This window comes from Microcaecilia unicolor, chromosome 2 (genome assembly GCF_901765095.1).
Source record: "Microcaecilia unicolor chromosome 2, aMicUni1.1, whole genome shotgun sequence".
Lineage (NCBI taxonomy): Eukaryota > Metazoa > Chordata > Amphibia > Gymnophiona > Siphonopidae > Microcaecilia > Microcaecilia unicolor.
Window position 1 is genome coordinate 486,639,618 of NC_044032.1, and position 27,816 is coordinate 486,667,433.

The following is a 27,816-nucleotide window of genomic DNA, read 5'->3' on the forward strand; positions in this document are numbered from 1 at the left end:
TTTGATGCTTGAAGGCAGAGGCCAAATGCATTCAGAACCAGAGCAGAGTGTAGAAATGTCTTTAAAGACACAGAACCTTAACTGTCATTTTACTTAGGATCAAATCCTATAAATGGTGCCTTAAAAATCTGCTCCAAAAAAACCCACATGATTAGCGTGATTCTATAAATGACACCTAAAGTTAGGCGTAGTTTACAAAATATGATCACGCACCGCTCTTGCGACTAAAATTTAGGCGCACCCATTTAGGCCACCTAAAACCAGGACTAAATACCTGCACCTAAGTTAGGCGCAGATCAGGTGTATTCCATAATAGTGCGAATAGGTTTTTTTTAAATGCCTACAACCCACCCATTCCACACCCATGGCCACGCCCCCTTTCAACTGTGCGCATGAGATTTTACTCACGCCGCGTTATAGAATATGCCTAGAAAGTTGTGAGCATATATATTCTAATTAAAGCCAATTAGTGCCTCTAATTGGTTGTTAGGTACCAATTATTGGTGCTGATTGCTTTGTTAATTAAGTTGTGCATGCAATTTGGCCAAATTAGCACACACAACTTAAGACGCCAAATATAGAATTTGGGGATTAGAGAATACTTCATTTATTTTCTTAGAGTTACACTGAACATTATCTTTGTAAATAGATGTACACAAAGATAAAATTTTAAAATTTGCAAAACACGTTAACATTAAATGGAAATTAATCCTAGAATTTTTTTTAATGTATATGTTTATTTTATAACCACTAACTCTCTCCTAAGGCTTAGCTACTGCAGTGACAGTCCTTGGTAGTGAGCTAGTCTAGAAGAAAAGCAACTACTGTATCTGAATAGCTTCAATATATTTTACCATAGAAAGGATATTTCGATTTGTATCTGGACTGCATCAAAGAACAAGTTAATGGAATTTACAAATTGGCTAAATGGATTGAACCTAATTTGCAATTCATTATCACTTTTCACCACACCAGCATTTGTAGAACTTTTGGATCGTTAAGGATGGTAATAGTATTGCAACAATACTTTTCAATAAGGAAGTAGATCAAAACAATTATTTTCAATTTCATAGGCATCATCCATGCAAACTGAAGGCTAGCTTACCAATTAGTCAGTATTTACGGCATGTGTATTCCACTTTAGAAGGTTTTAAATCTAAAACAATGGAATTGACCCAGCAGCTTTTCCTGCAGAGATATCTGATTTTCAGTATTCAAAACAGCATATACACGGGCAAGGTTCATACATTATGAAACACTAGTAAAAGAAGCCCGTTTCAGAGCAAATGAAACGGGTGCTAGCAAGGTTTTCTTCGCCAACACCCCCCCCCCCCCCCAGGCCAACCCCTTCGTTGTTCTGGCATTGCTCCGCCCCCAATGTCATAACGTTTGATGCGAGGGCAGGGCCTGGAGCAATTTCCCACCCACCCCCGCCTCCCTCCCTGCCAACCCATCAATCCCCCCCCCCCCCGCCTCCCTCCCTGCTAACCCTTTCGTTGTTCTGCCATTGCTCCGCCCTCAAGGGCGGGGCCCGGAGCGATTTCCCACCCCGCCTCCCTGCCTCCCTCCCTGACAACCCCTTCGTTGTGCCATTGCTCCACCCTCAAGGGCAGGGCCTGGAGCGATTTTGGTGGCTTCACCACCACGAACCTTCGAACCTTTTTGAAGGAAGTCAGAGCTTGGCTTCACTGACGTCAGTGTCCTCAGAACGTTGAGGGTGAGTTTTACAATAGTAGATTATTACAATTTAACCCACAAGTTTACTAAGCCATGCTACCAGCTGCCGTGTGCTAATGCCTTCACTTTGAATGGGCTGTGTTAGCATCAGGGGCGTAGCCAGACGTCGGCGGGAGGGGGGTCCAGACCCCAAGGTGAGGGGGCACATTTTAGCCCCCCCCCGGTGCTGCCGACACCCCCCCCCCCCCGCCACCCGCCGTCAATCCGCCGTCACCTACCTTTGCTGGCGGAGGACCCCAACCCCCGCCAGACGAGGTCCTCTTCTTCCTTCGTTCTGTTTCTGAGGATGTCAGACTCAGAAACAGAACGAAGGAAGAAGAGGACCTCGGCTGGCGGGGGTTGGGGTCCCCCGCCAGCAAAGGTAGGTGACGGCAGGTTGACGGCGGAAGGGGGGGGTCGAGAGGGTCATCTGCAGGGGGGGGGTCCAGGGCCAAATCTATAGGGGCCCAGGCCCCCATGGCACCATGTAGCTACGCCCCTGGTTGGCATTGCCGCGTGGCTTAGTAAGCATAGGGGGGAGGGTAAGAATGTTAAACTCATGGAGGTTTAATGACAGGAGATCGCATGACATCAAAAAGTTGAAGCTGCCCCCCTTCCCCGCACAGCCGCCATATTGGATACACCAAAACAAGCTATGCTCTGCTCCATGCTTGTTGGTAGTACTTTTTTTTTTCATCTCAGTTACAGAAACATGTCAGCTTGTGCAGCAAACGGATGTACACAAAGGATCTGTCAGAACAGAATAACCTATCATTGGTTAGAGTAATAATTACTTCAAAATCGTAATCAGTGTGTCATTTTGAGGGGCTGGTTATACAGACACCCTAGCAGGCACTGTATTGGTGCAGAGATATTTTCATCTAGTAAAGGGCCACCAAAACAGATATCGTGTTATGAGAATCAGTTGCACTAAAAGCTAGAGTTGCCCATATGTTCCTATGGGCAACTTAGCGTTTACCACATGCTCATCATTAGCACTCGCTAAAAACGCCAACGTGCCCTTAGCGCTGCTTAGTTAACAGGGCCCTAAATGTTTAAGTAAAGAGAATTCATTTTCAGAAGAAAAATAAAAACACTAAGAAAGAATTTATTTTATTAATCAACTTTGAAAGTTATGAGAAACTGATTTCCTAAAAACAAAGGAGCTTCTTATTTTCAAAGATAAAAGAGATTCCTTTGTACTATAGAGAATCTTTCTTTATTTAGATTTTCTTAATCTATTTAAAGAAATGAATGTGGTATGAATCTAAGTATGTTATCCCTGAAGACAATCCAGAACTCAAAAAAAAGCTAGCCTGCTCTCCTATTACTTAACATAGGGAAAGTATTGAAATAGTATAGTAAGAACATATAGACAGAATTTATCTGAGAAACAATTTTTATTTTTCTTAGTTTGACCATTTCGGTATAGGTATCCTGTGACAGGCAGGCTTATATTTTAGTAACACTCACACACAGGGAGGAAGATTCTTTACAGGATGGAAGAAGATACAGAGAAAGTCAACCAAGATAGATGAAGTGCTGAAGATTAAAGAAAGCTTGAACAGATAAGTAAAGAAGATTAGACACTCTGAGCCAGATGCACTAAAACCCCTGCAAAAAGCTCTTACCTTAGCGATCCTCGTTGCTGTGAACCAATTTTAAAAAAGCCAGGCATGCATGAAGGAAATCGCATGCAAATGAGCTGCTCGCTGTTAGCTCACTTTAATGCAATTTCCTTCTTTGAGGGGGTAGCCAGTCGGTCAGCTGAGTATGCGCAGATCAACCAATCGCTAAGCGCAGCTGATCTGCGCATGCTCAGAGCGTCTTTCATACAGGCACAGAAGCTGCATATATGAAAGCCGTATAAAACTTCTTTTTTCCTTCTTTGTTCTTGAAAACTGTGCCGCGCAGCATACAGCAAAGAGACGAGGCAGCAAATCACTCCTCCAGTTACTATGAGAAGATCCTGCTGCCAGCCAATTACAGCAAGCTTAGCTGACACCAGAGAAGCTAAACACGCTGTGATTGGCTGCTGGAACACGAGGAGGCGGAACAAGCAGGAGAGCTCCAGAGTGGGGGATTTGTAGAATTTGTAGCTGAACTTGCTGTGATTGGCTGCTGGAACACGAGGAGCTAGAACACGCAGGAGAGTTTCGAAGTGGGGAATTTGTAGCCGAGACGTGCAAAACTTTTTTTTTTTAAACTGATGTGTTTGAGGGGCAGCAAACAGAAATGCATGCTAAACACAAATGGAAGGCAGTCTTTAGCAGGCATTTTTATCCCTCCGGGCTCCAAACACTTACAGTGGGGGAAATAAGTATTTGATCCCTTGCTGATTTTGCAAGTTTGCCCACTGACAAAGACATGAGCAGCCCATAATTGAAGGGTAGGTTATTGGTAACAGTGAGAGATAGCACATCACAAATTAAATCCGGAAAATCACATTGTGGAAAGTATATGAATTTATTTGCATTCTGCAGAGGGAAATAAGTATTTAATCCCTCTGGCAAACAAGACCTAATACTTGGTGGCAAAACCCTTGTTGGCAAGCACAGCGGTCAGACGTCTTCTGTAGTTGATGATGAGGTTTGCACACATGTCAGGAGGAATTTTGGTCCACTCCTCTTTGCAGATCATCTCTAAATCATTAAGAGTTCTGGGCTGTCGCTTGGCAACTCGCAGCTTCAGCTCCCTCCATAAGTTTTCAATGGTATTAAGGTCTGGTGACTGGCTAGGCCACTCCATGACCCTAATGTGCTTCTTCCTGAGCCACTCCTTTGTTGCCTTGGCTGTATGTTTTGGGTCATTGTCGTGCTGGAAGACCCAGCCACGACCCATTTTTAAGGCCCTGGCGGAGAGAAGGAGGTTGTCACTCAGAATTGTACGGTACATGGCCCCATCCATTCTCCCATTGATGCGGTGAAGTAGTCCTGTGCCCTTAGCAGAGAAACACCCCCAAAACATAACATTTCCACCTCCATGCTTGACAGTGGGGACGGTGTTCTTTGGGTCATAGGCAGCATTTCTCTTCCTCCAAACACGGCGAGTTGAGTTCATGCCAAAGAGCTCAATTTTTGTCTCATCTGACCACAGCACCTTCTCCCAATCACTCTCGGCATCATCCAGGTGTTCACTGGCAAACTTCAGACGGGCCGTCACATGTGCCTTCCGGAGCAGGGGGACCTTGCGGGCACTGCAGGATTGCAATCCGTTATGTCGTAATGTGTTACCAATGGTTTTCGTGGTGACAGTGGTCCCAGCTGCCTTGAGATCATTGACAAGTTCCCCCCTTGTAGTTGTAGGCTGATTTCTAACCTTCCTCATGATCAAGGATACCCCACGAGGTGAGATTTTGCGTGGAGCCCCAGATCTTTGTCGATTGACAGTCATTTTGTACTTCTTCCATTTTCTTACTATGGCACCAACAGTTGTCTCCTTCTCGCCCAGCGTCTTACTGATGGTTTTGTAGCCCATTCCAGCCTTGTGCAGGTGTATGATCTTGTCCCTGACATCCTTAGACAGCTCCTTGCTCTTGGCCATTTTGTAGAGGTTAGAGTCTGACTGATTCACTGAGTCTGTGGACAGGTGTCTTTCATACAGGTGACCATTGCCGACAGCTGTCTGTCATGCAGGTAACGAGTTGATTTGGAGCATCTACCTGGTCTGTAGGGGCCAGATCTCTTACTGGTTGGTGGGGGATCAAATACTTATTTCCCTCTGCAGAATGCAAATAAATTCATATACTTTCCACAATGTGATTTTCCGGATTTAATTTGTGATGTGCTATCTCTCACTGTTACCAATAACCTACCCTTCAATTATGGGCTGCTCATGTCTTTGTCAGTGGGCAAACTTACAAAATCAGCAAGGGATCAAATACTTATTTCCCCCACTGTACCTGCCTTCCCTGCTCCGTCGTGTCTCCTCTCTCCAGTGTCCTTCTCCTCCTGCAGAGTGGCAAAGGTGGGTGTGGAACTGTCAGGACCGCTCCAGACCTCACGTTACGATTTCAGCGCTGAAGGTAGGGTTTGCTTCTGTGCATCCAGTCAGAAAACGGCTGTGCATTGCCTTGCTAGCACATTTGTATAGTAATTAGCTCATTATAATAGCTTTGCATTCCGTTTTCGTTAGCTACTACCGTGATAGGAGAGAGCCCTTTTGTGCATGCCGCGTTTAACTCCTTGCTCGCTAAACCGGATAGAACTAGTTTAAAAACCACGTTGCTGGCTCATTAGGTTTAGTGCATCTGGCCCTCTGACTCTTTAAAAAGAGAAAATACATATGGAGGGGCATAATTGAACGAAAACGTCTATCTCCATGGGCGTTTATCTCCGAGAACGGGTCCGTGAAGGGGCGGACCAAACCGTATTTTCGAAAAAAATAGACGTCCATGTTTTATTCGACAATTTGTGAGCTGGGCGTTTTTGTTTTTCAGTGATAATGGAAAATGAAAGCGCCCAGCTCAAAAACGAATAAATCCAAGGCATTTGTTCATGGGAGGGGCCAGGATTCGTAGTGCACTGGTCCCCCTCACATGCCAGGACACCAACCGGGCACCCTAGGGGGCACTTTTACAAAAACCAAAAAAAGGTAAAAGAGCTCCCAGGTGCATAGCACCCTTCCCTTGTGTGTTGAGCCCCCCCCAAATCCCCCTCAAAACCCACTGCCCACAAGTCTACACCATTACTATAGCCCTAAGGGGTGAAGGGGGGCACCTACATGTGGGTACAGTGGGTTTGGGGGGGTTGGACGACTAAGCATTAAGCAGCACAATTGTAACAGGTGGGGGGGATGGGCCTGGGTCCACCTGCCTGAAGTCCACTGCACCCCCTAACAACTGCTCCAGGGACCTGCATACTGCTGCCAAGGAGGTGGGTATGACATTTGAGGGTGAAAATAAAAAGTTGTGAAACATCATGTTTTGTGGTGGGAGGGGGTTAGTGACCACTGGGGGAGTCAGGGGAGGTCATCCCCGATTCCCTCTGGTGGTAATCTGGTCAGTTACGGCACTTTTTGGGGCCTTATTCGTGAAAAAACAGGGTCCAGGAAAAGTGCCCTAAATTCTAGCTACAAACGCATACTTTTTTTCCATTATCGGCGAAAGGCGCCCATCTCTCCTCGGCCGATAACCACGCCCCAGTTCCACCTTCGCCACGCCTGCGACACACCCCCGTCAACTTTGTACACTTCCGCTATGGAGTGCAGTTGAAAACGTCCAAAATCGGCTTTCCATTATACCGATTTATTCGTTTTTGTGAGATAAACGTCTATCTCCCGATTTGGGTCGAAATCTAGGCGTTTTTCTCTTTCAATTATAAGGTGGATGGTATACTTACCTCTACGTACCATTCAGTGTTGTTAGACAATCCTGAAAGAAAAAGGAACAAATTCAAACTCTAAACTTACATTTAGTTTTATTTTTAATAACTAGAATTCTACTCACTGCACATAGAGAAACTTATTGAAACTCTGTAAAAAGAAAAGATAAAAATTATTTTTATGTAACAATTCTTAGAACATATACGTATCTGAATAAGAAAACAAAAAATAGATTATACTTACCTGATATTTGATGTAATCTTCACTTTACTACTGATTTAAATAAACTTAGAATTGTATTTAACTTGATCAGTAGGAAGTCTTTTTAATCTGTTTTTAAAATATTTATTATACTTTTTAAACTTTTAAAAATACTTGTGCATTAAATTATATTATTTGGATTGGCTTTTAATACAGTGTGCATATATTTACATCAGAAACTCCAAAATCTTTGTAACATTGATTGATTCTCTTGAACACCAAGAATACACACACACTCAAATCTGTTTATTCTAGTTTTCATCCATCTTTAAATTTGATTGGATGAAGTAATTTCTTTTGCATCACCTCCTTCCTGAAAGCTGAATCAGTCTGAGGTAACTTGGCTATTTAATAATACAAACGGAAAAGTAAGACTGAGTTTCTGCTCTCAGCAGAGGGAGGCTACAAACTGAAACTAAAACTGTGCAGGAAAAGGATTTTAAGCCAGTTTCAGCACTGTAACGTTATCAATAGAAATCAAACAAAATAAAACATGGAAAAGAAAATAAGATGATACCTTTTTTATTGGACATAACTTAATACATTTCTTGATTAGCTTTCGAAGGTTGCCCTTCTTCGTCAGATCGGAAATAAGCAAATGTGGTAGCAGATAGTATATATAAGTGAAACATCCAAGCATTACTTTGACAGTCTGACAGGGTGGGAGGGTGGGGGTATGCATGGGGACATCAAAGCATTTCATTGATATTCTAACAGGATGGGTGTTGGTAGGTGCTACCACATTTGCTTATTTCCGATCTGACGAAGAAGGGCAACCTTCGAAAGCTAATCAAGAAATGTATTAAGTTATGTCCAATAAAAAAGGTATCATCTTATTTTCTTTTCCATGTTTTATTTTGTTTGATTTCTATTAATAACCTTAAGAGTGGACTAACACGGCTACCACACTCCTCTAGCACTGTAACGGAAAACAAAACTGAAATTCGGTCAACCTCTAAACACTGTTCCCTCTAAGCTGAGCGGGAATCCTCCAACAGCATTCCTACCAGTGGAAGGTGCAGTTTCACTATCACATTATAGGCAAGCTCTGCAGGACTCCATGGATCCCGCCTGTCCCCTAGCAATTGAAAATACAGTATTGAAACACCACCTCCCACTGGTAGGAATGCAGCTGGAGGATTCCTGCTCAGCTTAGAGAGAACAGTGTTTAGAGGCTGACAAAATTTGTGCATTAAAGGAAGAGAGTCATGGAACCATACTTAGGGTTGATGGGACCTTGCAATGAAGAACACTGGCTAGAATATTCTTCAGCAATCATTTCAATGGAAACCTTAAACTAATTGGACAGGTTGTCTTACTTCACTATATTCTTTTTTTACTGAAGTGGTTTAAACAAGCAAGTCATAAAAATAATAAGGCAAAGAAACTTCATGTTGGGAGTCCTTGGGGAATCTGTTAAGAAAGCACAGGAAGGCCTGGGGGCCACAGTTCATGAAAGACACAAACCTTTTCTCTCTGGCTTTTTAGGAAAGGTCCAAAGACCACTTCTAGCAAACGAAGACTTTCAGATGATTTACTTCTCCCTCAAATAATTAATTTCCATTGTTTTTTTTATTTGAGGGAATAAATAGCACAACTACCATTAATAAAAACATCATCAGCCCTGAACTTCTTACAAGTAAGTCTCTATGGGCTCCTTTTACTAAGGTGTACTAACAGATTTAGCACTTACTAAATGCAAGAAGCCCATAGGAATAAAATAGGGTGCATGGCACTTAATGCATGCTAATTCATTAGAGTGTGCTAAATCCATTAGTGCACCTTAGTAAAAGGACCCCTATGTTCCTTTACATTTGATTCTGTGACTCGGTAGGGTGATAAATTTTACTTACAGTTAATAGAGGCCCATGTTGCGTATGTGAGAGGTGATAAGAACATAAGAATAGTAATACTGGGTCAAAAAAATGGTCCATCTGGCCCAGTATCCTGTTTCCAACAGTGGCCAAACCAGGTCACAAGTACCTGGCAAAAACCCAAATAGTAACAACATTCCATGTTACCATTCCTAGGACAAGCAGTGGCTTCCCCCATGTCTATCTCAATAGCAAACTATGGACTTTTCCTCCAGGAACTTGTCCAAACCTCTTTTAAACCCATATATGCTAACCGCTGTTACTACATCCTCCACAGCTTAACTATTCGTTGAGTGAAAAATATTTATTCCTATTTGTTTTGAAAGTATTTCCATGTAGCTTCATTGAGTGTCCCCTAGTCTTTGGACTTTTTCAAAGAGTAAAAAATTGATTCACTTCTACCCATTCTACACCACTCAGTTTTATGTAGACCTCAATCATATCTCCCCTCAGCCGTACCTTTCCACATATGAGAGGAGTTCCATCCCCTCTATCATTTTGGTCACTCTTCTTTGAACCTTTCCTAATTCCGCTATATCTTTTTTGAGATACAGTGACCAAAACTGAACACAGTACTCAAAGTGAGATCACACCATGCAGTGATACACAGGCATTATAGTATTCTCGGTCTTTTTTTCCATCCCTTTCCTAATAATTCCTAGCATCCTGTTTACTTTTTTTGGCCGCTGCTACATACTAGGTAGAAGATTTCAGCGTATTGTCTACAATGACACCTAGATCTTTTTCTTGGTTGCTGATTCCCAAGGTGGACCCTAGCATCAGGTAACTACGATTTGGATTATTCTTCCCAATGTGCATCACTTTGCATTTGTCCACATTAAATTCATCTGCCATATGAATGCCCTAAGGTCTTCCTGCAATTTTTCACAGTCCGCATGTGTTTTAACAATTGTTAATAGTTTTGTGTCATCTGTACATTTAATCACTTCACTTTTCCTTTCGATATCCAGATCACTTATAAATATGTCAAATAGCACAGGTCCCAGTGCAGATCCCTTTGGTACAACACTATTCACCCTCCTCCACTGAGAGAAATGATCATTTAGCCTTCCCTCTGTTTTCTGGCAAATAACCAATTCATAATCCACAACAGAAAATTGCCTCCTGTCCCGTGACTTTTTAATTTTCTCAGGAGTCTCTCATGAGGAACTTTTTTAAAAGCTTTCTGAAAATCTAGACACACTACATCAACTGGCTCACCTTTATCGACATGCTTATTCACGCCTTCAAAGAAATGAAGCAAATTGGTGAGGCAAGAGTTCCCTTGGCTGAAACCATGCTGACTCTGTCCAATTAAACCATGTTTATCTATCTAGCTTAGTTTCGAAAGGGAAGGACGCCCATCTTCTGACACAAATCGGGAGATGGGTGTCCTTCTCCCGAGTATGCCCAAATCGGCATAATCGAAAGCCGATTTTTTGCGTCCTCAACTGCTTTCCATCACGGGGATAACCAAAGTTCACGGGGGCGTGTCAGCAGTGTACCGAAGGCGGGACAGGGGTGTGGGTAAGAGATGGGCGCCCTCGGCCGATAATGAAAAAAAGAAGGGCGTCCCTCACGAGCATTTGGTCGACTTTACTTGGTCCCTTTTTTTTCACGACCAAGCCTAGAAAAGCTGCCCGAACTGACCAGATGACCAGCAGAGGGAATCGAGGATGACCTCCCCTTACTCCCCCAGTGGTCACCAACCCCCTCCCACCCTAAAAAATAAAAATAAAAAACATTTTTTTCCAGTCTCTATGCCAGCCTCAAATGTCATACCCAGCTCCATCACAGCAGTATGCAGGTCCCTGGAGCAGTTTTTAGTGGGTGCAGTGCACTTCAGGCAGGTGGACCCAGGCCCATCCCCCCCCCACCTGTTACACTTGTGGTGGTAAATGTGAGCCCTCCAAAACCCACACAAAACCCACTGTACCCACATGTAGGTGCCCCCCTTCATCCCTAAGGGCTATGGTAGTGTTGTACAGTTGTGGGTAGTGGGTTGGGGGGGAGGGGGTTGTGGGGCTCAGCACTCAAAGTAAGGGAGCTATGCACCTGGAAGCAATTTGCGAAGTCCACTGCAGTGCCCCCTAGGGTGCCCGGTTGGTGTCCTGGCATGTGAAGAGGACCAGTGCACTACGAGTGCTGGCTCCTCCCATGACCAAAGGGCTTGGATTTGGTCGTTTTTGAGATGGGCATCCTTGGTTTGCATTATGGCCGAAAACCGGGGACGACCATCTCTAAGGTCGACCTAAATGTTGAGATTTGGGCGTCCCCGACCGTATTATCGAAACGAAAGATGGACGTCCTTCTTGTTTCGATAATATGGGTTTCCCCACCCCTTCGCAGGAACGTCCTTAGAAATGGACGCCCTTAGAGATGGTCGTCCCCGTTCAATTATGCCCCTCCACGTGTTCCATAATTTTATTCTTTATAATAGTTTCCATTATTTTACCGGCACTGAAGTCAAGTTTACCGGTCTTTTTTTTCTCAGATCACCTCTGGAACCCTCTGTAAAAATCAGCATTACTTTGGCCATCCTCCAATCTCCATGTACTGTGGATGATTTTAATGACAGATTACTAACCAGCAATTTCACATCTGAGTCCTTTCAGTACTCTTGGATCCATGCCATCTGGTCCAGGTGATTTACTACTCTTTAATGTGTCAATTTGGCTCAATACATCTTCCAGGTTCACCAAGATTTCTTTCAGTTCCTCCACATCATCACCCTTGAAAGCCATTTCTGGTACAGGTACCTCTCTTACATCTTCACTAAAGACCAAAGCAAAAAATTCATTCGGTCTCTCCACTATGGCCTTGTCCTCCCTGAGTGCCCCTTTTGCTCCTTCATGATCTAACAATCCCATGGATTCCCTTGCAGTCTTTCTGCTTCTGATGTACCTGAAAAAGTTGTTAGTGTGAGTTTTTTCCCCTATGGAAAGTTTATCTTCATATTCTTTGTTAGCCTTTTTTATCAGTGCTTTGAATCTAACTTGCTAGTGTCTATGTTGCTTTTATTTTCTTCATTTTCCATTCTTTTGGATCTAATAGCCTCTTTCACTTCATCTTCTAACCATGCTGGCTGTCATTTTCTCTTCTTTCCACCTTTGTACGTACGTGGAATGTATCTGGTCTGGATTTCCATGATGGTATTTTTAAGCAATGTCCATGCCTTATCTAATGTCCTAACCTTTGCAGCCAATCCTTTTAGATTCTTTTAAACCATTTTCCTCATTTTATTATAGTCACCCTTTCGAAAATTAAATGCTGCTACAGTAGATTTCCTTTGTGGTTTCACTCCAGATAGTAGTTCAGACTTGATCATGTTATGATCACTGTTTCCCAGTGGATCCAGCACTGTTACATCTCATACTATGTCCTTCATTCCACTAAGGACTAGATCTAAAATGGCTCCACTTCTTCTCAGTTTCTGGACCAGTTGCTCCAAGAAGCAGTCATTTATTACATCTAGGAATTTTATCTCCCTGGCACTCCCTGATGTAGCATTTATGCAGTCAATACTGGGGAAATTGAAATCACCCATTATTATAACGTTATCCAATTTGCCAGTTTTCCTAATTTATGTAAATATTTCTTCATTTCTCTGTTCGTTCTGTCCTAGAGGATGGTAGTACAGCCCTACAAGAATACTCCTTCCCTTCACACATGGAATTTCTATCCATAATGATTCCATGCTGCAGTTTCATGTGGAATGTTTATTTTGTTTGTCTCAATTCCCCCTTTAACATACAGTGCAATCCCCCTCCAATATAATTTGTACCCTGTTAACACAGTGTCCCATTGATTGTCCTCCTTCCACCAAGTCTCTGAGATGCCTATTATATCTACCTCATCATTTTGTGCTATATACTCTAACTCTTCCATCTTATTTTTTAGGCTTCTAGCATTTAAATATAAGCACTTCAAATTATTTTTTTCCCTTGCATTTACAAGCTGCTTTGAAGTTGACGGGGATAATATTTATCCTTTACCTTGCTCTCGCCTTAAACGCTCCTGGCTTTCTTTCACCATTGTTGAAACCTTTCTATTGGGATGCCCTAAATGTCCTGTTTCAGTAGTATCCTTCAATGATACACCACACCGAGCCATGCACTCCTGGGCCACTGTCTGCTTCCCCCCCCCCCCCCCCCCCCCCCACACAATTTTAGTTTAAAAGCTGCTCTATCCCTTTTTCAAAATTTAGTGCCAGCAACCTGGTTCCATCCTGGTTAAGGTGGAGTCCATCCTTTCGGAATAGGCTCCCCCTTTCCCAGAATGTTGCCCAGTCCCTAACAAATCAAAATCTCTCATCCTTGCACCATCGCCTCAACCACACTTTGAGACTTCGGAGTTCTGCCTGCCTCTTGGGTCTTGCACGTGGAACAGAGAGCATTTCTGAAAATGCTACCCTGGAGGATATGGACTTCAGCTTTCTACCTAATTTGCCTTCTAGAATCTCCCTCCCACATTTTCCTATCTCATTGGTACCCACATGTACCAAGACAGCTGGATCCTCCCCAGCACTATCTAAAATATTATCTAGGTGGTGCAAGAAGTTTGCCACCTTCACACTAGGCAGGCAAGTGACCAGGTGATCCTTGTGTCCGCCAGCCACCCAGCTATCTACATGCCTAATGATTGAATCACCAACTACAACAGCTGTCCTAACCCTTCCTGCCTGAGCAGAAGTTCTTGGAGACATATCCTTGGTATGAGAGGATAGTGCATCTCCTTGTGGGCAGGTCCTGGCTACAGGAGTACTTCCTACTTCACCAAGGTGATGCTTTCCTTTTAGGAGACCTCCAAGGTAGCACAGGGGCAACCGCACTGGAGGTAGTCTCCTCTATATACCTTTCTGTCTCCCTCAGCAACTCCAAGTGTGCTACTCTAGTCTAAAGAGAACATACTCATTCTCTGATAGGTAGGAACTCTTTGCATCAGGTACACACATATAATCTCTTGCCAACTGGGAGATAATCATACATGTGACACTTAATGCAAAAGACTGGATAGAACCCCTCTTGGTGCTTGACTGCTGTCTGCATCTTAGTAATATTGAGTTATTTAATAATTTAAAACTTGTACTAGGGATATTAGACTAATATAAGAGAGCCTTTAGATTATATGGTATATTGTGTGATTTATTTAGTGTTTTTTTTCTCAGATAGTAATGAAATATAATTAAAACTCTATAAGAGGACTCCTTTCTTGTTATCCTAATTAGAATAACTGACTATAAATTAAGAGTTGGGCTAAGGGTGAGCAGGATTTGGGGAGGATGGGTGGGAATGAAGACTAAATTAGGCCCTGCTGTGCCTTCTAGAAGCTATTGGTTAATGCTGTAGGAGGAAAGGTGTTTTTTTTAATGGAAACTAAACTGTGCTACAACTGAAGTTAAGGGCCTTTTTTACAAAGCCGAGCTACCGATTCTTGGTGCGGCAAATGAGAGGAAGCCCATTCAATTCCTATGGGCTTCCTCTCATTTGCAGCACGGGACTTGCTAGCATGGCTTTGTAAAAGAAGCCCTAAGACTCTAAACTGGGGTTTCCTGTGACTATTGACTATCAACTCTGTATTCCTTTATTTGAAATGGCTAAGCTGTGCTGCAAACTAAAGTTAAAACACTAAACTGGGTTTTCCTGTGACTATCAGCTCTTCTCTACACTGATGCTATGGTAAACTCTAGAATAGTCCCTTAACTGCTAGCCTATGGAACTGTAGTAGAGACTTTTAAATGCTAAACAAACAAAGAAAACCCTATTCCTTAAATTGCCTTTGCTAAATAAGTAGAGTAACATAAAAATAAAGACACCGAGATAACCTATTTAACTGTAGGTCTACCTTTCCCAAGTTTAAAAGCAATTTCCCAGCAAATAACTTACCAATGAAATTCTGTCCTGCTCTGGAAGTTCTCACAGACCCTCTTCTGTACAGAGAAGAACTTAAAGTGAGGCTTCTTATGTGCCTGTGTTGTTTTAATGACTCACACTGCAATCAGTGTGACAATGGGGCCCTTTTCAACTTTCCTCTTTAATCAGTTATTCTGACTTGATGATATTACACCACTGAGGCCTCCATGCTCAGAAGCAAATGTGAGCACTAGAGGCCATCAGTGCCATACTAGCACCCGCATTTCCCAACGTATAACGTTTAGAAGGTCCGTACCATGGCAAAAAGAGCTTGCCAATCAGGGGCGTAGCCAGACCTTGGTGGGAGAGGGGTCCAGAGCCCAAGGTGGGGGGCACATTTTAACCTGCCTCCCCCAGTTGCCGACCCTCTCCCCTGCCGCCGATCCTCCCTTGCCACTTTTGACCCCCACCACCAGGTACCTTTACTGGCGGGGGTCCCCAACCCCTGCCAGGCTTAGTCTTCTTCAGCGCCGGTCTCCGGCGCGTTCGCTGATCTGTGCTGTGAGTCCTGACTGACATCCTGCATGCACGTCCTGCGCCTAGTGTGGAAGACATGCTGGTTCTAAAGCACCAGCCCTCAAGGAATGTTGTTTGGATCTAAGCCTGCAGGCAGAGAAAAAAATACATCCAATGGATCAGAAGCTGCAGTCAATGTCTCCTTCCTCTTGATCCTAACACAAGCTATTGACCCAACAATATTGCAAAAATCATCAAAGTCCAAGGAACATCATGAGCGATGTCTGTGTGTTTAGCATCTTGACATACAAAAAATGGTCTTTTAACAGGTTATAAGTGTTCTACCTAGTAGACCACACAATACTAATGGCCCTGCTTGACAATACGGGAATTAGCGGAGCAGTGGCAACAGTGTTCAATGGTTTCCTAAGGACCAGATTCTACATCATAAAGGTGCCCAACCAGCTATCTGCCTCTTAGACCTCAAAATACGGGGTACCACAGGGCTCACCATTATCAGCAATACTGTTCAATATAATGATGGCCTCACTCTGCAAAAAACTGGAACAAATGAATCTCAATCTATTCATATACGCAGACGATGCCACTATCTACATACCTTTTAACCACAACATCACATAAATACTAGACAAGGTCAAAAAAGGCCTGGACCTTATGGAAAACTGGGCCACAACCTTCAAACTCAATAAACAGAGAGAAAACAAAATTCCTGGTCCTATCCAGCCCGTACAACCCCACAACTTACCAAAACTTTACAATCACCAAACCTACCAAATCAAAACACAACTAAAAATACTGGGAATCGTTCTTGATAAACACCTATCCCTGCACAGCCAAGTTTCAGCAGTTACATCACAATGCTTCAATACACTATGGAAACTGAGAAGGATCAGGGACTACTTTCCTAGACAATCATTCTGGCTAATAGTACAATCAATATTATCAAAACTAGACTACTGCAATGCAGCATATACAGGATGCAAAGAAAGCACAATAAAATCATTGCAAACGGTACAGAATACTGCAGTATGGCTGATATTTAAAAAATCGAAATACGAGAAAGCAACCCCACTACTTGAAAAGCTACACTGGCTGCCAATCAAGGGAAAACTATTCTTCAAAATAAGCACCCTCATCTACAAAATACTATTTGGTATGTCTCCTGAATATATGCTAGAGCTAATCACCCTATCCTCAAGAAATGCAAGCCCAGAAACCGGAGGCTACCTACTTCTCCACCTACCCAGCTGCAGAAACATAATCTACAAAACCATCCACATGGCCGGATTCAGCTACCTGGGCTCAAAATGGTGGAACTCAATACCCAAAGCCATAAGAAATATCACTAACTATCTCCAGTTCAGAAAAGACCTGAAACCCCACCTTTTCCAAAAATTCTTCATCCAAGTGTAAAATTGTGAGACACCCACGAACCGAAACCTGTTTTTGGAAAATAGTGGGATACAAGAATACATAAATAAATAAATACAATCACTCTTTAGGGCAAGCAAGTTTACTCTGCTATATTGACAACCGTAAAGTTATAGAGGAAAGACTTCAGAAACTCAGTCACAGCTGGCCCTGATTTAAACGGGGCTGCTGACTGCTCTGCTCTGCGTGGCTAAATTTAAAGCACACGCTGGCGAGAATCTTCATTAGTCTAAAACCTCTAAAGCACTAGCGAAAACATTTTTTACGTTATTTTCAATTTTTCTTATGTACGCTGTGCTACAAAGGTACTATAAAAGTACTTAGCTGTGATCATGCTAAGGTGATAGCGAATGTCCGCACTAAGTGGGTCTGGACATTGATCGTTATTAAATTTGGGGGTTTTTGCCAGGTTCTTGGGGCCTGGATTGGCCGCTGTCGGAGACAGAGTGCTGGGCTTGATGGACCTTTGGTCTTTTCCCAGCGTGGCAGTGCTTATGTACTTATGTACAATGACCTCTTATATTTTTCCAGAAAACCTTGGCTCTTCTAGCACAACTGTTGTAGTATAGTGAGGAAGCATTGTGTAAGAGCACAACACTTCTTTGCTTGTTGTGTTATTATCAGGTCTGTATAAATTAAAGGTTGATAAATAATGCCACTCCAAGGTTGGAGTTTTCTTGGCAGACCCAATTAAAAAAAGAAGTCATGTTCTGCCATGGCACAAATCCTGAGCTGTCACTGGAAATCATGCACAGCAGCTGCCGCTGTGCAACCAGCAGAATCATCTGCATGAATAAATCAGTACGAATTCCTAGGATTATAGTGAGTACAAGTTGTTTATATCACATTACAGTACAGGTTGTAGGACTGAACGGTCCTCTCTCTCTCAGTTCGACAGGCAGCTGTGGTCTGTCGGAAATCCTAAATGTTTAACATTCCGCAGAAGAGCAACATAACTTGCTAGTCTGCAACTGAAGAAAGTTTTCTCATGCCAAAAATGCAATCGCCAAAGGATTGGCTTGAATAAGTACATGTTGCCGGTTGGACTGAGATACTTCACTTCAATCTTCTGTACTTAAATCCAAGAAACAAAACATTAACTTCACCAGTTTCCTTTCAGAATAAGACATTTTAAGATATTGCATATGACAACATCACGTTTTTATAATTCCTGAAGAACAGTAAGTTGTAGATCATAAAGAGTTATTTAATGGTGGTGGAAGCTGTGCTCTGATGACCTTCTCTACACTGTGAATGTTGAAAATGAAGCATCTTACTTCAAAACTGCTGGCCACTATCGGTAGAGAGACTGGCTAGAGAACCTTTAAAGATAAGGTCCTTCTTTTTTCGGTTCTTTCTTGAATTTTTGATTTGTGAATTAAACTGTGGAGGTTTTTTTGCCAATGACATAATCAGATGAGTCAGTTCAAATTTGCCCGATGAGCATTTGAGAGACTTGAACCAAGATTCTGATATTTTCTCCTCCACATAAATTGAAATTATGATTATGATTTAATATACTATAGGATAAGAAACTATTAATAACTGAAAAAATATTAATTGAATGTTTAATTGTGACATAAGAGAATCAGCAGTGTGTTATATAACACCCATTTTGAAGTGTAAATTTCATGAGTTGACACTGGAGAAACTTCCTCTTCCAGCTGCTTTCTGGTCCAGCCTATAAGCACCAAGATCTTACATTCATTGCTGCTCTAGTTATATAAAAAAAAAACATAAGATATGTCATACAGGATCAGACAGAAGATCCATCAAGCCCAGCATCCTGTCTGTTAGAGGCCAAATCCAGGTCACAAGCACTCAGCAGGGTCCTAAGGATTAGATCCATTTTATTGCTTATATTTCAGCCCCCCCCCCCCCCCCACTCCACTCACCTTTGGTTGCTCCATGCCTTTCTGAACCTCCAGCGCTACTTTTGCCTCCACTGAGATGCTGTTCCATGTATTAACCACCCTCCTTGTAAAAGTCACTAGTCATCCACAGATTTCAGATTTATTCCACAAAAAAAGGCATGCTTGCTTTACCTGATTATCTGTCTGTAATGGTGATTAAACAGAGACCTCTGTAGAGTGAGACTGGAATGAGTGCTCTATAGAGATATACATGGCAAAAGTTGCTACTTTGCTTTCATTTCATTTTTGGTTTCTCTTTTTCCCATGATTTCTGTTGATTTTTTTCAGTTACCTCATATGTTCATATTAATAAACATTTTTATACACATGAGAACTTTTTAACATATGTAGATTGATTGTACATATGTTAATTGGCAGGTTAACACACTTTAAATAGATTTTGCACACATTTTTAAGGCATCTTAATGAACTGAATACATACTAATAAATGCACATCTCAAGTGCTCTACTCATTCCACTTATCATACAATGCAAAACATATCAAGGCGAATCTTCCTTAAGATTTATAACTTAAAAAATAAGAATGTACATTTCAGTCTGCACAAACCCAGCTGATTTTTTAACACAGGGTACACCTTATCCATTGTGTTTGAATATTGACTTGTTAAGTAATTAAGGGTCCCTCTTACCAAGCTGTGGCCAAAGGGAGCCAGCGCTGGCATCAGTGCGTGTTTTACTCGTGCGCCGAGGCCCCCTTTTACCACAGCTGGTAAAAGGGAAGTCTCACTTTCCAACAGGAAATGGCCGGGTGGCAAGTACTTGCCGTGCAGCCATTTCAGGGGAGAGCCCTTACAACCAGCCATTGAGGTGGCGGTAATGGCTCCTGCATAACACGGTGGTAACCGGGCAGTGCGCGACACTACCCGATTACTGCCGCTTACACTCTGGCACTATAAAAATAAATACATTTTTGTAGCACCAGAAATGATGGCGTGCTAGGGGTGAGAAGTACCGCCGGGCTGCTGTAGTAGCCCGGCGATGCTTCATGTATAGCGAGCGGTAAGCCTGCGTTGGGCTTACCGCCACTTAGTAAATGGAGCCCTAAGGGACCCTTTTACAAAGGTGCACTGAAAAAATGGCCTGCATTAGTGTAGATGCGTGTGTTGGACGTGTGCAGAATCATTTTTCAGCGCACCTATAAAAAATGTCTTTTAAACATTTTTGCCGAAAATGGATGTGTGGCAAAATGAAAATTGCTGCACATCCTTTTTCGGTCTGAGACCTTACCACCAGCCATTGACCTAGCAGTAAAGTCTCAGGTGGTAACCGGGCAGTAATGACCTACACGCATCAAATGCCACTTGGTCCGCGCCCAATACACTTGGCCGAAAAGAAAAATTATTTTTCAGATGCGTGTATCTGAGAGCCACATGGTAGCTGGGCGGTAACTCCATTTTGGCGCACGTTAGGCACACATAGACGCTTAGTAAAAGGGCCTCTAAGTGTCCATATAGACTTCAGCAGTGCTGTACAAGTACACACATTAGTAATATAGCTACTGTTTGTGTATTTTTCTTATTATTAAATTAGACAAGTAATTCACTCAATTGTTAAAAACAAATCCAAGTGAAAGCAACAGTATAAAACAAAAGCAGTCAGTGATATCAAAATTATAAAACACAAATTACATAAATCCTATATAATAATTCTCACCTCCAACGTTCTATGCGTCTGGCTGCCTGTGTCTGTGGCTTTCTTCAGAGTTGGTCTGCTAGGCTCCGAAGCCCAGGTTGATGTCACACGCAGTACTGACCAACCGCACGACAGCAGCACAAGGCCCCGCCCCTGCCACCCTCTCCACCATGCCCCTCCCCCAAGGGTGCCGCTGCTCCCCCCTTCACCCCCCGCCGAGGTCGCCACCGCTTCCCCCTCCACCCCCCCAGGGTCGCCATTCCCCCCCCCTCGTAAATATAGGGGCCCTGCAATGGGGTAAAAATTTGCAATTACTGCATGTTATGGTGAAAATTAATGGGGTAACTGCTATGCCTCTGCAGTAAATGTTGGGGGTGTACATCATCTTCCCATACAGTTAACACAGGGGGTCTTTTACAAATGCACACTAGCGTTTTAGCGCGCACTAAACGCTAGAGACATCCATATATTCCTATGGGTGTCTCTAGTGTTTAACACATGCTCATTTTTAGCATGCGCTAAAAATGCTAGCATGCCTTTTTAAAAGGACCCCACAGAGACAATATACCCTCTGTGTATGTGGAGGGTAATTCTATAAAGGGCAACTATTTTAGGCACCACAAAGATGCTTCTTTGGAGGCTATTTATAAAAGAAAAGTAGCACCCATATTTGAGGTGTAAACACTTACACAACCATATAGCCTAGATTGTTAAAAAAAAGCAAATAGATGATAGTATTCAATAATCTACCCAGTCGATATTCAAAGCAATTTAAGCAAGCAGGAGAGGATCCTGCTCACTTCGCCGCTGAATATTGGCTCTGACTGGTCATTTTTGTTGTGGATTGGAGAGGGGTATTCCAGGAGCACAGTTGGGGAGGACCCAGGAGTTATGCAGGGGCAACCTGTCAGTTGGGCCGAAGCTCATCACTCCCCCCTCCCTGAGCACTTCTCATCCCCCACTCCTCCTCCCACCCCCCATAGGGGCTCTAGTCCCCTCTCTCATGCCCCCAAAGTGGATCCAACCACCAAAATGACTCCGATCTCCCTGCCACAGCTTAAAGTTGCTCCAAACCACCTTCCATCCCCCAAAGTAGCTCTGATCCCTACTCTATAACAGGATGCCTCCATTTAGGTGGCACAATAACATGGGTACTGTTAAGATGTATTATTATACTGCTAACTCCAATTATTAATAAAATAGCATGAGTTGGTGGTAAAATAAGACATTTTAATGGTAGCTAATAACTATGACCCTTTGGCACCCTTGCTTCTTGCAGTGCAGGATGGAGTCTGCAAAGCCATTTCAATGATGCTCATCTGACCAAATGACATGAATCACAACTCCCTCCAAAGTCCAGTCCAAATGTACTCTCAAGATTGTTAGTAGTTATCACTCTACCATCTTCCTTCTGAGGGCTGCAATTGCTCCTTCTAAAACACGGCCAGTAGCTGGTAGCCCCCAAAACATAAGATAGGTCAAGGAACTGAAGTCAAGTCTCTTGTAGAGCTACAGAGTCTGCCCAATTGATCACAGGTGATCTATCCTTTAAGCCTAAAAACTAAAAGGAATAGGTACTCCTTTACTTAAAATATTTCAACAAGTTTAGTCTGTGAATGATAGAAAACTGAAATCCCCTCCAACTTTCTAATCTCTCATCAACTAGACCAAATAACTGCTTTAAATTTAGAAAATGCCACCTTACTTGCACAGTCATAACTTATGTTCAGGGTCTCAGATGCCCATGTTTAAAACTCTGGAACTATTTTAAATCTTAGAAAACCAAAAACCTAAAAAAGAAAAAATAATAATCTGAAACAACCCTACAAAATAAATGTTGTGAAGCCAAAAAGCCTAAGAATAAATACCATCAGATTTAGAGTCTAGTAAATAACCACCAGACACAGGAACCCTAGTTATAAAACAGAGTTTGTAAATAAAGCCACAATGACTCATTCTGTGATTCATGGCGAGCACCCATTTAATTCTGTCAGTGCTGGCAAAAAAAAAAAAATAGCTGTACCCAAAAAAGATTTAATTTAAGGTTTGATGATTTTACTATTCGATGATGTCCATAGAAAATGCAACTAGGATTTGTGAAAAATGATGTTGGTTTTTCAAAATATGTTTTATGAGTCAGGCCAAACACAGGTAGAATAGAAAACAACATGGAAGATAGAAAAAAAATATCAAAGGAGCATAAGAAAATGACATCTACTACTACTACTACTACTTATCATTTCTACAGTGCTACTAGGCATATGCAGCGCTGTACACTTGAACATAAAGAGACAGTCCCTGCTCGACAGAGCATACAATCTAATTAGGACAGACAAACAGGACAAACAAGAGATAAGGGAATATTAAGGTGAGGATGATAAAATAAGGGTTCTGAACAAGTGAATAAGGGTTAGGAGTTAAAAGCAGCATCAAAAAGGTGGGCTTTTAGCTTAGATTTGAAGACGGCCAGAGATGGAGCTTGACGTACCGGCTCAGGAAGTCTATTCCAGGCATATGGTGCAGCAAGATAAAAGGAACGGAGTCTGGAGTTAGCGGTGGAGGAGAAGGATGCAGATAAGAGAGATTTACCCAGAGGAATGTAGGGAGAGATGAAAGTGGAGAGGTACTGAGGAGCTGCAGAGTGAATGCACTTATAAGTCAATAAGAGGAGTTTGAACTGTATGTGGAAACGGATAGGAAGCCAGTGAAGTGACTTGAGGAGAGGGCTAATATGAGCATAACGACCCTTGCGGAATATTAGTCGTGCAGCAGAATTTTGAACAGATTGAAGACAAATAGTCACTCCCCTCTCCTCATAGAGAAACTGGAGGGAAAGGATGAACTCCAGAAAGAAGCTTTGTTTAGCACCATGCAAGTATTATAGCAAACGTTGAGAGGCTGAGATCATGCTCCACATACCCTGGCTTAGGAACGAGGTTCATTAATGTCATGAAATTTATTTATTTATTGCATTTGTATCCCACATTTTCCCACCCATTTGCAAGCTCAATATGGATAACATTGTTCTGTCATGGCTATCGCCATTCCAGAGTAGAAGATACAATTGTAAATTACATAAAGAACAAGGGTGACGTGGTGTAATTAAACAATCAGGTAATTAAGAGAACACATTAGGAATAACAGATATATGAACTTTAATGCATTATCGCTTTATCTGTTATTCCTAATGTGTTCTCTTAATTACCTGATTTTTTAATTACACCACGTCACCCTTGTTCTTTATGTATGGATGGATCATTGTGGTATGCTCTGTTGAAGATATGCGATTGTGAACCCATTAGGGACAGTGCAAGAACTTGTACAATTGTTTTTAAACCGCCTTGACTCGTGTTCAAAAGAGGCAGTCTATCCAATTAATAAATGATAAACAATAAAAATAACCCATTTGGAGAAATTTTCCCCAAGAAATGCTGTTTTAGATATAAACGTACACAGACATTCTGGCTTGAAAAAGTTAAACCTTCATCTGATACTGATAGAACATATCAAACAGGATAGACTAGAGATTTAAGGATTTTTAGGTTCCTACAGTGGAAGCCTATGGTATTTACAGAGTAGAAGTGGTGAAGAAAGTAACATTTTCTTTTGGTAGGTTTTTTACAACCGACAGTAGTCACTGTTGCGCTTTTAATTGCTGTGTAGACAGCATCCGCTTTGGTTTTGTCCCTTGTATGAGAGAAAGTTTAGATTTTATAGACATGCTATGGCGTCTTTAAAATCTTCTATTTAAGTCTTTTAGCAGCGCCATTTCAAGGAATTTACCTTGTTTTTGCTGTTTACCTCTGAGAGTATTTTGAGTATTTAGACTCCTGAGGAAGGTGTCATTATGCCGAAACACGGCCCATAACAGCTCTTAGGGGTCCTTTTACAAAGGTGCGCTGAAAAATGGCTTGCAGTAGTGTAGGCACAGGTTTTGGGTGCATGCCGATCCATTTTTTTAGTGCGCCTGTAAAAAAAGCCTTTTTAAAATTTTTGCACAAAATGGACATGCGGCAAAATAAAAATTGCCATGCATCCATTTTGGGTCTGAGATCTTACCACCAGCCATTGACCTAGCTGTAAAGACTCACACGGTAACCGGGCGGTAATGACCTAAGCACACAAAATGTCACTTGGAAAGCGTCCATTACACACGCCCGAAAATAAAAAATATTTTTCAGACATACGTATCGGACGCCACCAAAAATGAAATTACCGCAAGATCCACACGGTTGTTGGGCGGTAACTCCATTTTGGCACGTGTTGTTCCCTTAAAATATTTTTAATTTTTGGGCGCAAGTAACGGACACGCACCAAGTGGCATTTGATGCACATAAGTTATTACCGCCCAGATTCTTTACCGCTAGGTCAATGGCTGACGGTAAGGTCTCAGACCCAAAATGGACGTGCGGCGATTTTCATTTTGTCGCATGTTCATTTTCGGCAAAAAAAGGCTTTTTTTACAGGCACGCTAAAAAATGGATCGGCGCGCACCCAAAACCCACGCCTACACTACCGCAAGCCATTTTTCAGCATGCCTTTGTAAAAGGACCTCTAGGGGTTTTACTGGACTCTGGACTCTTCACATTCTATGCGATCACATCTGCAACAAATCCTCAATACTATTTTTTATCAACTGAGACTTCTTCACTGTTTGCAATATTATTTGGATTATTAACATTCACAAACAGTTTAGTGATTTATCATTGTAGTCATTATGTTTTATTTTTGGGTCTACTACTATACTACATTAGGGCATTACAAGTAACCCAAAATGGGATCTCACAAACTGATATTTCTCCCATATTGATTAAACTTCCTGTTTTGCAACGTATGCAATCTAAAGTGTTATCTTTGGTGCACTGTGCACTAAAGGCCTCTTTTACTAAACTGTACTAGTGATTCCCCCTTCACAGGAATCGCTAGCATGGTTTAGTAAAAAAGGCCCTAAATGATAGTGTGCCTTAACTTGTTTCCTCTACTCTTAGAGGGGTCCTTTTACAAAGGCACACTAGCGGTTTTAGGACACACTAATCATTAGCGTGCACTAAAAGCTAGCGATGCCCACAGAAATATATAGGCGACTCTAACGTTTAGCATGTGCTTATTTTTAGCACGCGCATTTTGTAAAAGGGCCTCATTTTGAGATCATTAATGAATAGCTCTATTGAAATGTCCTTCGAGGTCATTACGCTCACTAGTTAAGTTGGATCTTGATGTGCCCTCCTTTGAAAAAAATTACTTGGCGGAATAACAGTACTCAATTTTTTATGTGGCAGAGCTTATGTTGCGGAATGCTTTGCCTTGCCAACTCGGGAAAGTTTCTAATTTTGTATTATTCAGGAAGCTATTGAAAGCCCATCTATTTTATCAGGCCTTTCAGGGCTGGTTGCCAGAACAGGTTGATGGTTCATATCACTTTACCATTCTTACCAGCAAGATATGATTGTGTGTAGGTGTGATTTGATTCTGTTCAGCTCAGATTAAACCACAAAAAAGTATTGTTTTGAGTGTATTAGGATAGGTCCGAGATTTGTTGTCGAAGAGGCATTTTTATTTTATATGTTTTCTTTGCCATATTTGTTATTATGTTGTGGTTTTTTTTATTGATTTTATATATGTTTTAATTGTAATCCACCTAGGAGTTTTAGATAGTGTGGGATATACATTTTTTAAATTAATTAATTCTGCTATAGGCCTCAAATCCAAAGCAGTAGGCTATCAGTACTAGTACTGCTTATCAGGTCTAAAGAGCTTACAGGCATACACAGCACTGTACAGGCATATATGAGACAGTCCCTCCTTCATAGAGCTTACAATCTAGTCAAGACAAACATACATGACAAGCAAGAGATTCTAGGAGACTTTATTATAGACAATTGGTCAAGATGTAAAACCTAGCAGGAACAAATTGGGTGCATAGATATTTTGACCCTAATTTAAATTTACTGCTAAAATCTGACCACAATTTGTTAAGCAAATAAAGCCCACCTGTCACTGTTGTGGCCGTGCCCTTATGTTCAGACCTACTGTTTCTCTGTATCTAGCTCTGTGACCTCTCCAGTCTGCCTTTTTCCCTATTGTTGTTCTTCCTGTAAGCCAAGCCTCACTTTGGTCTCCCTGCTTCTGCTTCATTTCCTACTTGTGACATCATCAGCAAGTCCTTTATAAACACCTGGGAACTATCATGTTCTGTCTTTGCAAGAGGTCTTTTAATCTTGTGTTACCTGTTTAGATCATTTCCCTACTTGGCTTTGTTCTTGAAGGTCTGTTCTGTGTTTCTTTGAGTCTTGTGTTTCAATGCTTTGCTTTGTTTCTGTGTGTTTGCTTTTGTACCTTGATCCTGAAAGCCTGGCTGTAGAGCCACACCCTGCCCTTAGTGTCTGTGTCTGTTTGACTTCCTTTGGCTTCTGCTTTTAGTCTAGCCCTGCTTTTGACTCTTCCTATAGTTAAGCTCTGTGTTTAAGCCAATCTCTTTGTTTAGCCAAGCTCTGTTTCTGTATTCCCTGTTCTGTTTCCTGTGTGTGTGGTTCTTGTCTGTTTATTCTGAGTCTGTAGAAGCCAGCATCATACCTGATTACCTCACTACTATCCAGCTGTGATTGCTGGTAAGCACATTGCTTCTTTGTTTGTTTGTCTTCACTTAGTCTGCTTAATCCTTTGCCTGCTATGTTTGCTTCCTGGCTCTTGAGCTCTGTTTTTGCTAAGTTCTGTTCCTGTTGTGTGTTGAAGCCAGGTTCTGCTCCTGCTCTATATTTAAGCTAGTTGTGTCCCACTTCCCTGCGAAGCCAAGTCTCTTTCAGTATCCAGTTCCAGTCAAGCCAAGCCAAGCCAAGTTCCTTTCAGAATCCGGTTCCAGCCAAGCCCGTTCCAGAAATCTGTTCCATCCAATCCTGAGAGAATCCTGAATCCTGTTTGAGAATCCTGTTCCAGCCAAGCCTGTTTGAGAATCCTGAAGCCTGTTCCAGCCTTGTTTATTGTCTTGCTTCTGTTATTCTTGTTGCCTAGCTCCTACTCTGTCGTGCCTGTCTAGGTGTGTTTTATCTTGTCGCTTTCAGTCTAGTCCTGTCTGGATCCAGTCATTACCTTGTCTTTGTCTTGCCCTTTTCTGGACCCCGTTTTAATCTACTTCTGTGTTTTGCCTTGTCTTGCATTTCTGGTTCCCAGTCCCAGTTTTAATCCAGTTCCGAGTCTTGCCTTGTCCTGTCTGGGTTCCAGTTCTGGCCCTTGCCTCGTCTGGATCTGGTTCTTGTGTTG